This window comes from Diadema setosum, chromosome 21 (assembly GCF_964275005.1).
Source record: "Diadema setosum chromosome 21, eeDiaSeto1, whole genome shotgun sequence".
NCBI lineage: Eukaryota > Metazoa > Echinodermata > Echinoidea > Diadematoida > Diadematidae > Diadema > Diadema setosum.
In genome coordinates, this window is record NC_092705.1 from 19,885,910 (window position 1) to 19,902,440 (window position 16,531).

Genomic DNA, 16,531 nt, shown 5'->3' on the forward strand with positions numbered 1-16,531 from the left:
CGTGTTGCTGTTTTTTTTCTTTACCTTTGGTCAAGAGGAAGATTGATTCGAACGCCGTGAACTCTAATATTTGAATGCATCATTGTGTTGGAACGGAGATATTTTACCGCAGGCAAAAATTATTCAGGTCAATTCTATTCGTTCATGCTCTCTCCCTTAACTCCTCTGTTCTGTTGTGGATTTTTACTCTAGACAGCCAGTCTGTCTCTTTCCATTCATTCCTTCTGTGTGTAATATACACTGACGTGTATACATACATACACACATAAAAGCACACACAAAAACACACAAATTAACATGTACATGTACGCTCATGTACTTCTAAGAAACGAGCTACCCGAAAGGGTCGGCAAATCTAGGTTCCGCTATACTATTGATTATTAATGCGATAAAAGTCCTATAAGGTTTGTTTCTGCTCACATAGCTCGTGCGTAACAGTGCAAATTGGTCTGTCTATCTGTCTCTCTGTCTGTCAGTTTGCTGCTCTGACAGCAGTCTGGAGCACTGAAGTGGGCTTTAAAGCGCAATCCAGGCTTTTGTTTGCTCATCTGCCTTCACGCTTTCATGCTGCTTCTGAACCACAAATAATGGGCCATTGTTCAGGAAACTGGAGGAGCTACAAAAGAGAGCTTCCTAATTGAGAGAAGGTGGTCATTTTAGAGTTGGACTGCTACAAATTGAGCAGATAAACACTGTCGAACTGTTACAACGAGCTTGGAGGTAGGGTCAATAAACAAAACGCCTTTCTTCTACTGCAGTGGCGAAAACACTGCTACACGCAGGTGTGTGAGGTTGCCATTCCCGTTCAAGTGAGAACACAAGTGTGTTTTTAATAATATTATGACGGTGAAATCGTGACAATTACTCTTCACAAGATCACGATTATCACACAGTCATAACCCGGCATCCCACTTACCTGATTATCCTCATCCTTCCACCAAGTAAGATTCTAGTTGATCGATTTTCTGACGTTGCTTTTTTTTATTTCATTGGATTCATTAATATTCCAGATTTTTTTCCCTCTTTATGGGGGCATGTTTTGTAAGTGACGTTTCGTAAACACTGCTATGTTTATTTAGGTTAAAAATAGGGAGAAACGCATTGCATTTGAATCAGTCAAAAACCTTCTCTATCTTTTTTTACAATATTATAGTTCTAGTTACCTATAGCCAGCAAGAATAGAAAAGGAGCCCTCAATATTTTTATCCTCTAAGGACTGATGTATCTGTCAAGAATCATTAATGGTATACTTCAGTAGTTTGCACTCTTTCTCTCGCCTATGAAGGTCGCTTAAAACAGAGGGAAATTTTCCTCCGTCGGGGCAGGTGGCTTCTAATGAGTCCACAATGAATATTACGCAAGTTTATCGATTTGCAGGAGATGATAAAGACCAACCCTCAAGCGTTACCTCCTGTCAATTAACGATTAATGGAAGGGGCAGTGCCAATATACCCATTGTGGACGGTTCGACAATCTGACCTCGAGATTTCTTCCAATATCTAAGGGGTGGTCGGACTCCAAAGAGAAAGAGAAAGATGAAAAGACGGACAGAGAAAGAGCGGGAGACAAACAGATAGACAGACAGACAGTAGGAGAGGACAATAATATAAAAAGTTGTTAATAAGAGGATAATAAAACTGCGATGATTCTGAAAAGTCAGATAAGAGAAGAGAATGCAAGGAAATGCATTGTTTGGAGGTAGAAGCTGCATGGATAGAACACGAAATCCTTGGCAATGCGCACAAGTTTTACAAACAAACATCCTTTATGGACAGTAGAATACTGTGGCACTCAGAGGGTTAAAAGAAAATAGGTGGATTCAGTGATTTTAAAAATATCAATAAATCACTGTTCCAAATTTCAAGGATCCTCCGCGGCAGTCTTGAAATGAAAAATAAAATGTCCTCTTGATTTACACTTTCTCCTTCAGATATGTAAGAAAACACAACCTCGTTCTCCATTACTGGCGGCAGTCAGGGTTAGAGCGGTGGCGCCACTCTCTCTGATTGCACATACAACCTTACTTATTGCAGGATTTACTCATATTACAAGAAGAAGCAAACCGCGAATCATACCATGCATCCAATATACATAATGCAGGAGAAGACTGATGCTTATTCCTCTAGTAAGTGCCACCATCGGCGATGCATTGTGTATTATTTATCATCATTATCAGTGCTTTATCATGTGACATTCTTGGTCAATAAAACCTCGAAAGAAATGGTTTGGTGAGCAAGCTGCAGTCTATTTTCTCCCTTCAGTGCATCGATCTTCTTTTTTTTTTTTTGGGGGGGGGGGGTGAATAATAGCATAGATAGTAGTATCAAACGGGTGTATCGGCCCGGAGCCTAGAGCAATTTTGTCATTTTGTAGACAGAAGGATTTAAAGAAGTAAACAGGATTAGAAAGCTCGCCATGACTTTTTACACTGTACAAGAGACAGGAATCTGTATTCAGGTGAAAAGGTCATCGGTATACTGTTCGCCGATATCATAAATCATGTGTAGCTTTATCTTCTACCAGTATACACGTCATCTTCACTGTTTCCAATACAATATAGAGCAAACGTGGTGCAGAACGCACAGAAACATTGACATTTGCTTTCTGTGTCAGCATGTTTAGTGTATATTATTATAAAATGTATATCACTTTGAGACATGTGTCAGCATGTTTAGTGTATATTATTATAAAATGTATATCACTTTGAGACATGCATCTTCCATGCAGGTCCAAACCCATTAAAGGTTGTACTTCGTAAAACATTCTGCAATTTCTGTTTATACCGTTAAACTTAGAATCAAACTCCTTTCAAAGAAGTCGCCACCATGTTGACATAAATAATTATTATGATATGATCGTTTATCTATTTTCACATGCAACAGACAATCGATCATCCATGTGAAGCTATTCACATCATTGCTGTAATATAAAATGCTTTCAGTGAGTTCACATCAATGGTTAATCTTTCCCGGTCCCATGAAACCCTATAGGCACCTGACAATTGTACATGTTAGGGTTTGGAATAAGGAAAAAAATGTGCAAGTTTTGGTTCTCTGTGTAGAAAAGGACTGCTATCACGGTGTCATCTTTATCATGGTTCAGAAAGAAAACACAATGAGGAGAGACAAAGTCTATCGTAGTTGAAGTTTGGCGACGCTATCGCTTGACATTGCGGCCATCTCTTTTGTAGCTTATTTAACAATGAAAGAAAAAATATCGGTATAAATGATCTCGATGGGCTGAATATCGATTTTCAGGCAACAAAGGCTATACAAAACTGAAGCAAAAACAGAGTACTATACCGAGCCCGACATAAATACAGTTTTGGTACAGTTCAATCAAAGCGTATTATTATGATGTAGTTTTGGATAGTGTTGAAGTCCGCGCCAACGATATAAAAATGTTTCGCGGCTCTGGGAGAGATGATAAAATTCCGGCCCTCTGACTAAGCTTTAAAAACTATGAATATACATTAGATTTGAGATGCAATGGGTGATATTACACCAAAAAAAGTGAAATTAGTACTCTGAAATGGGCTGCTTAAATAAATGTAATCCGAATATAATTGAATCTTATGAATCTGATTTGCATGCCTTTATTTGTTTCGACTATGTCGCCGTCAAGTCTTGAGCAATCTTTCTGCTTGTCAACCTTCGTTATAAAGATATACATAAAAATTAATAGGTTAATAAACCGATTTATTGTCGGCATTGACAACAGAAACAAAATGTTTTGTGCTTAAAAAAGATTTCCATATCGTGAGCACAAGATATTGATACAAAGTGAAGAGAGAGAGAGAGAGAGAGAGAGATGGTGGGGTGGAGTAGGGAGAGAGACTTCCCTTTACCTATCATGTCTACTGAAGTCACTTTTTTTTTTTTTCGAAGGAAAACGGCAGTCTTGCCTTTAAAGGTTTGTTTGACCACAACGTTCAGTTTGGGATATACGAACTTCTCTGTATACTTGCATATCAACTTAACATAAGGACAAAGACAAAAACAAATTAACAAACAAAACAGCAACAAGTACTCTCACCTTTAAAGTAACGAGCTAGGAAGTCATACCAGATCTACTTTGCAAAAAGCTTATGTTCAGAACAGCTTTGTCATTTCAAGCTCCGTTCGTGGAATGTGTATGGATATTAACATGTACATGTACTGGGGCCTTCAAATATGGTTTAGGAAATAAAAAAATGAGAGTTTCAAATTATGTCAATAATTACTTACAGAATCTCGTTGAAGGTGTCGCGCTGTTAGCTTTGTGAATATAAATCACTGCGATTGTGGACTCGGCTGAAGTTTTGTCGAAGTAGCGCTTCAAGAGGAAGAACATCCTGCAAAACTAGAGCTCAGTTACACACACAATGGTTGGACCAGCATCGACTCCTAATTGTAAACCTTACGATGTTGAAGGAATACTGTGGAACTCAGCGGAGGAAGTGATATCACCAGTCCACCAAACATTCAAAAGACAACATAGAATCAGTCACGTGATTGCTAGCGGGGTATAGGGAGATGGAAGATATCTTTGTATGAGATCGATGTCATTTTCAGTGTATACCATGCAGCAATATTCAGATCAAGGCACACACTTCCCACGTATGCCTTCTCATTGTCCCATTGAACCAATTTTGAAAGTGATGATAAAGATCCTCCAGAGCAGCCGTATTACGACGTCGTGGAAAATTATCGAGTGAGCGCTGGTTTATTCAAACACTGGACTATCTCCGGCTGTTCGACAATGAATGAAAGGGCCGTGTTGTAGTAAAGAACAAACTGTCCTTGTGAGCTTTACAAACGGCATGAAAAGCAATTGAAGAAAGTCTCATACAGTTCCATCTCTTCGAAACCATTTATGTGTCAATGTTTTTCTTTCATCCCGAATGCATCCCAACAGATGATGAAAACCTGAAGCGGGATTTAAGACTCAAATACTCCTCTTACCTTCCTCCATACATGCCGTTAATCTTCAGCAGCGAACATCAAAAAACTCACAGCGATGATGAAGACGTATTTTACAACATGATTCTGGGTATGTATTCAGGAATGACAGAGGTTCTCTTACACGTGAGGTGTTTGTCCGTCCGTGGAAGAGACTTTAATTTGGAGGTGATGACCTGGTGATGACGCCTCCAACACAGATGGAGCTACGTGATGATATCAAGCGGCATTTGTACGGATAGATCAACAGGTGGACTCGTGGATGCGCGTCTGGACGAATTTATCGATATCATCCCTAAATCTGTGCTCAATTAAAATTGATCGGCAGTGACGGGGAAAAATCAATCACCCCAAAAAAAACTTCTCCCCTATTCAACTGAACCGAATGCCACCCAAGGTATAGAAAGAATCGCAGGTAGCGTGGCGCTTTCCCCCTCTTCTTAATAACACGACGGCCTTCTCAACATGATATCTATCTACTCCCCTTTGTGTCCCGTTCTGCCGTGGATCCAGTGAAATATTTCAATGGTCTCGTACACAGAACGTTGGTTTCGACTGCGTTCAGCATGGACAGGGTAACCCTTCGCGTCTCGTATGAGTGGGTATTCCTTGTGTGTAGGTTCGGTGACAAATTCGCACAATTTGACGGGTTAAAGGCGAAGACTTAAAAGTGATTAGGCTTGACGACAGCTTCTTAGTCCGGTTTTAGAAAGCCCCAAACAGCACGAACTATCTTATTCTCTTCCCGAAGCCTCACAGCCTCTTTTGCCCCTTGTCTTCACAGGGCGACTATAGCGGATTCACCTTGTATCGGAGTAATACAATGCAACGAATCTTTCCTTCATGCTGAGACTCAGAGTGATTGAGACTGCATTTATTCTGTTCTCATTTGAGAATTCCTATGTAATAATTTTTGGAATTATCAGCATTTTCTCCGTCCTTTTTAACGAATCTGCCTAAACGTGCGTGAAATGTGTATTTACATAATCATGCATCAGGAAGTATGGTACATATTATGATTATCATTTCATAGTTTCCTCACAAACTTTAAAAGTCAGCCATGAAACAGTATCAAACACTGTCAAGAACAAATTGAAAATGACGGCTAGAAGGATATTATGAAGAAGATAAGTAGGGTGGAATTCATCAAGCCTGTCACTCATTAAGTGTCTTTGCTGCATGCCAGCAGCTTCATGCAGCTATGTGTCATTAATTTGCAAACTCTATAGACCTACTTGCTCTATCCCCTTAACGCTCCAGGAACCGCTACTCTGAATATTCCATCGGTGTCCTGTGTAGTATACATTTTAGTTGTCAGTGACGACTAAAGAGCCAAAGTCTAAGAAGATCTTCTATCGGCACGAACCAGGGCATAATGGACTGCTTGGAGGGGGAAAAAGAAGGAAAAAGGAAGGGGAAAAGAGGGGAAGAAGGGGGAAGGGAGGGGGAGAAAAAAGCACGGATTTCTGCCGATCCTTCCACTAGAGGGTTTCCCTTTGTTGTGGTGGTAAGGATGAAGAGGTGGAGTAAGCTTTGACACCTCAGGGGGAAGACTTAGTAAATAATGTTCCCGTTATATTTATCACTGGTCGAGGAAGAAGCGGAACTCACGCACCACCTTTAAATGGCTCAAACAACGGTGGCTGCTTTGTGAAGTTATTTGTCATATTTCTTGTATACAAGATGTCTTTCGCGGGGCCTGACGCTATTTTTATAACCTTACTGGTATATCACTTCTTAAGTTGCAGGTTAGCTGAGATCTTGGATGGAATAAGGGATGGAACTGGGGGTTGAGGAAACCAGTGAGTCCAAACAATGATAAAAAACAGGAGCTGAATTAACGAACAAAAAATAGAGACGAATTGCCAAGGGACATAGTCTATCCTAGATATTCTCGATGTTCCTTCAAATACCTCTCGCAGTAATAAAGTTCTATTATTGATCAAAATTCAGTAAAAACATACACACATAAACAGCATGTTTACAAAGCTTAGGGCGCCATTTTTATGTATAGTTCATAGATTTATAAAACAGAAGAACAGCTTTGCTGAAGCAAATTGTCGTATTAGTAATGGTATATAGTATATGTATAGTAGTATAGTAGTATTAGTATTAGTATTAGTAGTAGTAGTATTAGTGGTGGTAGTAGTAGTAGTAGTAGTGATGGTGGTTATAGTATAGTGGTAGTAGTAGTAGTATAGTAGTAGTAGTAGTAGTAGTAGTTGTTGTTATTGTTGTATCAAGTTGTAGTAGTAGTAGTTGTCTCGGGCGGCTCCTAGATACAGGAAATGTTTTGACATTTCTATATAGATAATCTGTATATTATTTTAAAATTGAACAAAGCATCAATCTATGCGTAAACGTGCTTCATGTCACAGCCATGTTGGTTATAATAACTCCTTACAATTTGAAAATGTACTTTGTTTTTCTTCGTTTTAACAATCCCTAGTATTTCTCCATAATTTGAATTGAGACGCGTTGGTCCGATTTCGGTTACAAATGCAAGGAGGCTGACTCTGAAATCTTAATGATGATGCTATGCTAAAATGACAGATTACTTGCTTCTGATAATCCGCTCTTCCTCAATTTCGTGTGAACGTTTGTATGGCAAAAAGGGCCCAGTTTCATTTTCTCTAGTCACACAATTATTATTAGAAATTAATTTCAATAACTTGGTAAGAGGAAACTCTGAAGCGTACGGTTTGTTTGAAGTATTATAGTTGACACAATAAACTAACAAGGGTGTCCTTGCACGTTTCATCCCGCAGAATGTTACGCACACAGTCATGAGTTCGCACACAAGCACACCCTCCGTCTCTCTCTCCTTCAAAACTGTCTTCAAAAACTAACTCCACAAAATCTAAAATCGTGCTGCGGATGTCACGGAACACTGCACTATACATTCCACACGCTCAAAGACACGTAACTAAACATGACGATTATCTCTCAGTGAATGGGAAAAGAAAAGCCCTATTTTTGGATCGTTACAGTTATAGAATCCCATCTCCCCTACACCATCTTATGGTTCTAGCCGCAGCAAGGGACAATAACGTTTCCATACGAGACTGACAAGAAAGCTAAAAGGGTGGAAATCAAGGGATATTGACCCTCTTGCGATCAGTTGATGGGAGACCTGGATCGGCAGGCTTTCCAGAATAGATAATGTACGAGATAATGGGCCAGTTACACGCATTTGCTTCTCGATCATGATCCTGTATAGATTGTAAGCAGTCTGAATCCACATTCTCCTCACCAAGTTACAGTATACTTAGTACAGGGTGTTATTTATATTCAAACGTTTTCTTGATGTTCGTTTTGTTTCCTTTTTGAACACGACAGGGTGACCAACTTCAAGCTAATCTATCATACTATTATGCAGATTAAGGTTGTGGGAACAACGTCTATATATATTTGTCGTGAGTGCAAAGGAGTAATGGAGATGAACCCAATAGTTTCGTAACTCCATGCACTGTGAAGATTTGTCCAAGCTGCCAAGTGTGAATACAATCTCTGCTGCGAGAATCCATGAATCTCTAGCCTCTGTGCCACAAACTCATCATTCTTGAGATGATCGTCCATTAGTTAATATTACATGGAATAAACTCCCACAAGACATTCGTAATCTATCTTCTCTTTGAATAGTAACTTCGGGAAGATTTAACTCGAAACCTAGTCATTTAGACAAGTATTTTGTAATTATTTCCTTCATCCCCTTTTCTCATCTCTCTCTTCCTATCTTCTTTTTGTCTGTCTCTGCGCCATGGGCATCATTCATGCTAGATACCGGCGCCTTTCAGTGTTCATAATTATCATTATTATGCGGATGTACAATATAGGCCTAAAACACCTATGACACCACAGAGAAATCCATGTAGGCATGGTACCTATTTTTGGGTCTATGACAATTACCCCATGGCAATTTCCCCGGAACCTTCCCCTGACCCTAACCCTAATCCTAAGCCTAATCTTAACCCTAACCCAAATTCTAACACTAAACCTAACCTTAACCCTATCTATACTCTAACCTTAGCACTAACGAGTATTTAGCCGGGGGTAATTGCCCTCGGGGTATTGCCCTGATACGCCAATTTTGAATCATGCGTCAGTATATCCTCCGATACGTCATGAGATGTCGAATTGATTAAAATTCGTTCAAACACTTGCATCATACTTGACTATACTAGGATACAAAGACGGTGAACGTACATCACAAGATGAGTCCGCCTATTCATCCATGCATTCATAACTGATAATCAGCGTTAACCAGATAACCAAATTGCCTCCGTCAAGGTTACTATTCTCTTGCAAAACCTAAAATGTGGTTTAGTTACTTTTGGGCCCCCTCTTTCGTTGATATGAGGAGTGTGGAGGAAGTGTGAGAGACTTTAAAGGGGAGGTTTCCCCAGAACATAATGGTTCAGTCAGAGAATGCAGATAGATTGGCGAAACACTTACTGTATTAAAAACATGAACTTCTCTTTGACAAGTGCAAAATCCCTCGATCGATCTGCTACATTCGTTTAAGATAAGTTTCAAGGGAAATAAGAATGTTCCGTGCCTTCTGCAGGAGGTGGCTTAAGTGCTTATCTGATGTCCCATATCTTTAAAGAATCATTTCGCTATCTTCTTTACATCGTGTCTATACTTTGACATCACAAATTATGATACAGTTCCGATCTGACAAAGCTGGCGCATGGAATAAGCCATAAATTTTCAAAAATCATAACTTTTCAACAGATTCTGTGATTGTTGTAACTATGAATTCACGTGAAGTATATGTTTGGGAAAACTTCTTCCATTAAGCGATCGTACCTTAACAATGCAAGAACGAGCCACCGTTGCAGTTTTTTACCTTGTCATACAACCATAGGTCTAATATTAATAACCTGCTAAGGCCTCTAGGTGTCCTATTATAGTTGGTTTATTATATTTGGTTTATCAGCCCTAGATCATTTTTATGGATATTATACATGTATTTCATTATACAAGTTTTGTTAATGTGAGATACAAACATACCTGTGGTGGTTTGGAGATTGCTTCCTTCGCATATCATGCATGTGGTAGAGCTTCCACAAAACCCTTGAAGTATGCCAGACGCGCCCACTTTCTTCGCCTTTGACACTCACGCAGTATCAACATTGGTCAAATAGCCAAAACATATACTGTACATTTCTGCAGTATATAGGATGAATAATCCGGGATTCTTTCCCATGCAAGACCACCACTTCGCTCTATAATGTTAGTCGGATGAGTTTCTGGCGGTCAAGACAAAGTTGGGGCCTAATGGCAGATATGATATGAGAAGACCTATACAAGTATTGGACTGCACCAGGAATCGATATACGCTGACGTCCCTATGAGGAGCTCTCTGCGAGTTATCACAGTTAAAATTCTCAAGATGACTCCAACTTCTAGCTTCAATTAAATCAATGCACATTCACAGTAAATTTAGTTTTCCATTCGTCGGCTATATACAGCATGGCGTTGTTACGATGCATGTTGTCTCTCTTTTCCTGCGCCGGTGTCACGGGTTATCGGTTCCTACAAGGAATCACTGGCAATTAACATTTTGCACGTTTCCATACGTTTCCTCGTATCACAGTGACTTCTACTCATCGTTACAAAAATGTTAATCCTGGGTCCAAATAGTGTCAGACGCGCATCAATCAACCACTTTGAAACACATCTTTTGTATAATCATACGCACTAAGAGGCAGGGATGTCCAATTCCAGCTTAATGGTCCAACTGGAAAGGAATACTGCAATCTCCGCTCTCATTACGATCAATTATATGCTCGAACCTGGGTACGTCGTCAGACAACACTTATATTCCCGTTTCTTTTTAAACACGTCTTTATGAACTGCCGTGTGCTTATAAGTGCAACGTGTTTTGGTCTCATTCTCTCTTTTGCAGGGAGGTCCAATTGATTCTTTGCTTTTTTTTCCATCCGTTTGTTTGCATTCTATTCAGGGAGTTTGGCGAGTTGTATCAATTTGCAATGCTCATTGTGAACGCTAGAAAAAAAAAAAAGCCCAATTGACTTTTGATATATTGCATCAAACAGTTAGTCTTTGACCCAGCCAAAGATATTATATATTTAAGGTATTATTTTCACCGTCAAATCACAGCAAATTAATGATCTACAATGGATTTGCACTTACGAGATGTAGTACAAATTTACAAGTAATGAGAGTATCACTATCATGAATTGACATTGGGTGGAATTTAAATCTTCTTTATAAAATTGTTGGATTAAAATCATTTAAAAAGAAAGTTGGTTTTACACAGTGATTCATTCATTCTTATGAAAGAACAAAATCATTCTTCCAATAGTAAAGGGATCTGGTAGACAGACAAGAGAGAAATTTGACTTTCTTGAACCACACTACAGTGTGTAGTTATTAACTAAGCATTCACATTAGTCTAGACATAAAAACAATTATGTGAAAGGTGACTGCACTTTTGCTTGAAAAAACAAAAACAAACAAACAAACGAACAAATAACAAAAAAAGCTGTATCATTTCCAACCATTCATTTATTCATTCATTCGGCCAGTAGTGACACAAGTTAGTGGACAGGGTGAAAGGAATAACTGGCAAGTTTGTGCATGAACATGATAGCAGAGAAGGGTGAAAGGTAAAGGTGATTTTGATAAAAACAAACAAAAACAAAAACAGTTCAGCCATAACTTCAGCTAGGAATGCTAATGATGCTGTAAGTACAGTCAACCTTGCCTAAGTCCAATCTATTTGGAGTGAAGAAATAGCTTCGAACTCAAGAAAATTCGACTTAATTGAGGGATTATAATCAATAGAATAATAAGAAGAGGACTTGAAAAGACTTTCGACTTAGGCGATTATTCAACTTAGTATGTGAGGTCAACTTAAGCAAGGTAGACAATAGGTGGACAGGGTTGAAGTAAATTGACAGTAATTAACATAAACATGATGATGGTAGTAGGTGTAAGGTCAAGAGTCACTATACACACTGTACTTTGGTATAAAATGTCATATTCTGGCGATAACTTCAGCTAGGAATATGAAATGGTAATCTTCTAACATGAGAAATTTTAAACAAATTTAGTTCCCTGAAATGATGAATGAAAGGTGAAGAGTCTAGTCCCATCAAATTAAGTGTTATATATATACATGTATATACAAACACACACACACACACACATACGTGTACATACAATTATTTTAGTCCACATGTTGGTTCCAGTACACAAAAGATGAGTAAAAGATATTTTAATGCATTATAAGTGTCAACAGCTTTTATTCGTGGCACCACATTTTTGATGTGTCATCTCATCCACCTTCTTCAGGGTTTCACACAGCCCTGTCAGGGACATTACATTGGGCTTTTTCTGCTATTCGACACTAAAACCACACACAGGATTAAATACCTCCACTGAATGAGAGCTGAATGACCCAGTACCAAAGCTGACCCAGATATGTTCATCAGGGAAAGCTTTCAACTTTGCTCACTGGTTGTGTAGCAGAATAAAAAAATCTATAGAATATACATGGAGATAAAAAAACCCCATAATGTATTCCCAAAGCACGCCTACGTTGCAATCTTAGAATAATGTGGCACACAGGGGGTTTACACCATGGCGCATAAAGAGTTAAAGCCTGCAGTTACAGGAATGTTTGTCTCATGTAGAAGTGCAAGCACTTTACACTTGGTCCCATGGATACAAAAGATACATGGATACACCCGGGCTCCCTGGATACACCGAGCCACCAAACTCTGTTTATACATGTACTATAGTTTCAGCGCCATCCTTTACACAAGCTTCATTGTTGGTCCACTAATACTACTAGTACAGGTGTATATGATTTAATGTCCATGACCTCGTTTACAGTGCAGGGCCGGGCCGCGGCCGAGCCCGGCCTCAATTGCCGTACTCGGCCCCGCGATTTTGTCCGTTAACAATGCCGGCTCGGCCCTGGCTTTTAATTCAAACCTTTCAATATTTTTGCCGTAGTGGTGTTCTGCTTGTAAACAAACGACTACTATTGGATGAACCCCGGTCGCAATTTGGTACCGTATTTGGCCCAGTTTGCGTTTACAGTGAGAAAAGGTCGGGCTCAGCTGTGGCCGAGACTACCTCCAGAGCTTGGCCAAATGCGCGGCTGATTTTGGTACCGCATTTGGCCTTTTGCGCGTTTACAGTGAAAAGAAGGCCGGGCTCGGCCGCGGCCGAGCCCGGCCCTTTCACTTACTGTAAATGGGGTCAAGGAATTCTCAAATGAAGATAAAAGAAAACACCTTTCTCTTGATTGTGCTAATTATACTTGGTAGGATAAGATTCAAGTTGCTGTATGGAACATGTGTACATACGTACATCTTAATATTCACATTATGCAGTTATACACTGCACGCAGAAATATCTTTGGTATACAGATTTCTCAGGTGCATAAAAATGTGTGACAACAAAAACAAAATCTCTGGAATTTGACTTTTCTGCTTCATTGCAGACATTGCACTTGCATTCAAAACGCAGTAAATAACAAGCAATTTGCATGAAAATTCGGAATATAATTTATGATTAGTTAAGGCAGGTGACATTAACTAGACGAATCTATTTCCTGAGGTATGCTCTGGGGAAGCCAAGAAAAACCTGAAATACATTGCTGATCAGAGACTGGCTAAATATATTTCCTTTTTTCTCACCTGATACATTAAAAGCCCAGCGTTATGAGATTTGGATGTTGTCTTGTTTTACACACTGAATAAAGTAAATGTTAAAAAGGCAAAGTGTCACGTGGTGAACTGATTACACACTTTCTCTCACAAACATACAATGAGAATTTGTGCTAAAAACTCCTATTGAAAGGGAAACAGACCCTGTCTTTAAGAAGGCACTGTTATATGGACCCACGCTTAAGCATCTGCCATGTTCCCAACATTTGAGTAAAACTGATTCATACAGTGAGTTTGTCGAAAGTGGTCAAAACAATGTACTGTAAACGTCCACATTTTTGCGCGATTAATTTTTCACACTGAGCCGCTCATAAACATATTCGCGGTTTTTTAAATTCACATTACAAGATTGTCAACCTATTCAGAATATGCAGACAAAGTTGTGACGGTATTTTCACGGGTGTTAGAATTCGCGCCAGCCAAAAGTAGCTTAAAATATTAATACACCGTGATAATTTGTGCATCTCTTGATTCACCTGATGTTCCTCGCTGGTTCCACATATACTACATTAAGGATCCTTCAGAGACAGTTTGCTTGCCATAGCCGTGGAAACTTCTGTGTAAATAATGTGTAACAGCTATTTAGTAGATGACAGACTGCTGTGTGAGTACAAAACTATATCTCCATCTACATACAATAGATATGATCGGTCCAGTCGAAAACGCACATACAAGTGTACTATGTTTATCCTACGTACATCAAATCGTGAATAACTACTGAACTTGTACAAAAGAGAGAGCACTTGCAAAATGCACCCAAGATAAACTTTGATTGACAGTTAAATAGCATTGCATCATTGATCTTCTTAATACAGATGGTAGTGATCATCACGCCATCCACCAGCCCCCTATAGAATCCTGAGTGCTTGTCCCTTTAACTTTGCATGTCCCACGTAACTATTGTGAGCAATGTATGTTAGTTTCTTAAGTTTCTAGACTGTCGCGTAAACTTCATGGATGGTGAAGGAGTAAGACATGTCTTAATGGAATTCTTCAGCAAACCATAGGTGTATGTTCCAACAGTCATGAGCACCATTTCATTCTGAATTAACTACTTAGAGCAAACAGTGTGTGTAAAATGATCTTGTCATCTTTTCATCTCAGCCATAATTCTGCTAATGAGTTCCTCTGTTTCTCTGATTTCCTGACGGACAGCTGCCTCTGACTTAATCTTCTCCAACTGCACACAAAAGAATAATAAAAAGGCAATCGCATGTAAGAGACTGATAAGCATTCAAATTAATAGCAAAGTGTGCTTTGAACAACCAGTGTCAAACAGGCCAATCAGGTATGCATGACACTGGATTTTCACATGAACCACAATCATAATCAGTTTATTCAAACCTTCAAAAATTCATTCTCCTCCTCCCTTCTACTACATCATTTTGTATTATCTCGCTAGCTACCTTTTCTCAATTCACTATAAAGGTAATGCACTTTCCAGTGACCAAAAATGACAAAAGAACCAATTTATATGCCTACGAAAACTTTTCACATTTTTCTTTTGAGGGATTTTCTGAAAACTACATTCTTCAGGTAAAGGTTTCTTCACTTTGTCTCCCTCTACAAATAAAATTTGTTAAGATTGCAACTGCTGATCTGTAAATTAACAAACATGCCGGAAAAAGGGAACCAGTGGGACTCGAACCTGTCATCTACTGCTTTCCGGGCAGCGACACCGTACCACCAGGCTGTCCCTGGTTGCCGGCAGTGACACGATGGACGTGGAACAATATCCATAACTTAAGGCGGAGAAGGCATACCCTGTATCTTGTATCATAAATACATTCTTATACACCATATTAAGTGCAAAAGCACCACAAGACTGTACAGTAGGTTGTATAGGCATGAACGTTAAACTCTCAATCCTGCAGCCAAAGCAAAAGCTCGCTTTACAGTATTGACACAGAGGACCCTGTAATGTAGATGCACTATAGCACTGAACATTCAGGCATCATTAAAATGCACAGATGAAAGTCGTGCCTTACTGCCTCAATACAGGTCAATACAACAACTAACCTGATTTGCCTCAAGTTTTTCTCCTTTCTTCTGCTTTTCTTTCAGCTGTTCAATCTGTCTTGAGTCTCTTGTTGAGATTCTTCAGCCTCTTGTCATCCATTGGTCCTACAGGTTGAGGAGCAGATACTGACGTCATGACTGGTTCCTTCTACGGTTGCGGCTAGTCTGGTTTCCAGACCCTTTGCCAACTGGACTCCGCGGCGACGAAGTCGCCGCCCCGCGACGAAGTCGCCGCCTTTGCCGAAGGCAAAGGTAGCCTCTGCGCGAGGGGAAATTACAGAATACCGGTTTTGCCTCATATAAATTAGCATATTGGTGCGTATAAGAGCCGCCGGAGGCGGGGCCTTCGGCCCCGCCTCCGGCGGCTCTCCCTTAGAGATGAATTTCAGCCCGAAGGGCTGAAATTCGTCTTTCCCGACGTTTGGGGCCCCCAAAAAGGCCAGAAACGGAACGGCCGTCAAAAAGTAGGTTGAGCACACAATTTTTATGAAAATTGAGTGGTTTCGGAGGAAAACTGCTCTAAATCGAGATAACTCGAGTAAATCGACGATAAAGAAAATCGAGCCGATTTTGACGGAACTATTTTAATCGTGATGACGTCATCACAGCTGGCAGCCCTTCTTCCTTCATCTCTTTTCGACACAAGTCATCACGATACAATCACACTACACACTAGTTTGGCAAGGCAGCGCGTATACGCGTATTGTCAAGAGACATGTGCGCACTCAACTGCTATACGTATTGTACATTGTACTACTAAACATGCGCGTTCTGCAGACTCAATACGCGCTACCACTGCCACACGTACGTACGCATAAGCTGTTATGTGCTGTATTTGTATTGAGTGCATAGAGTCAACAT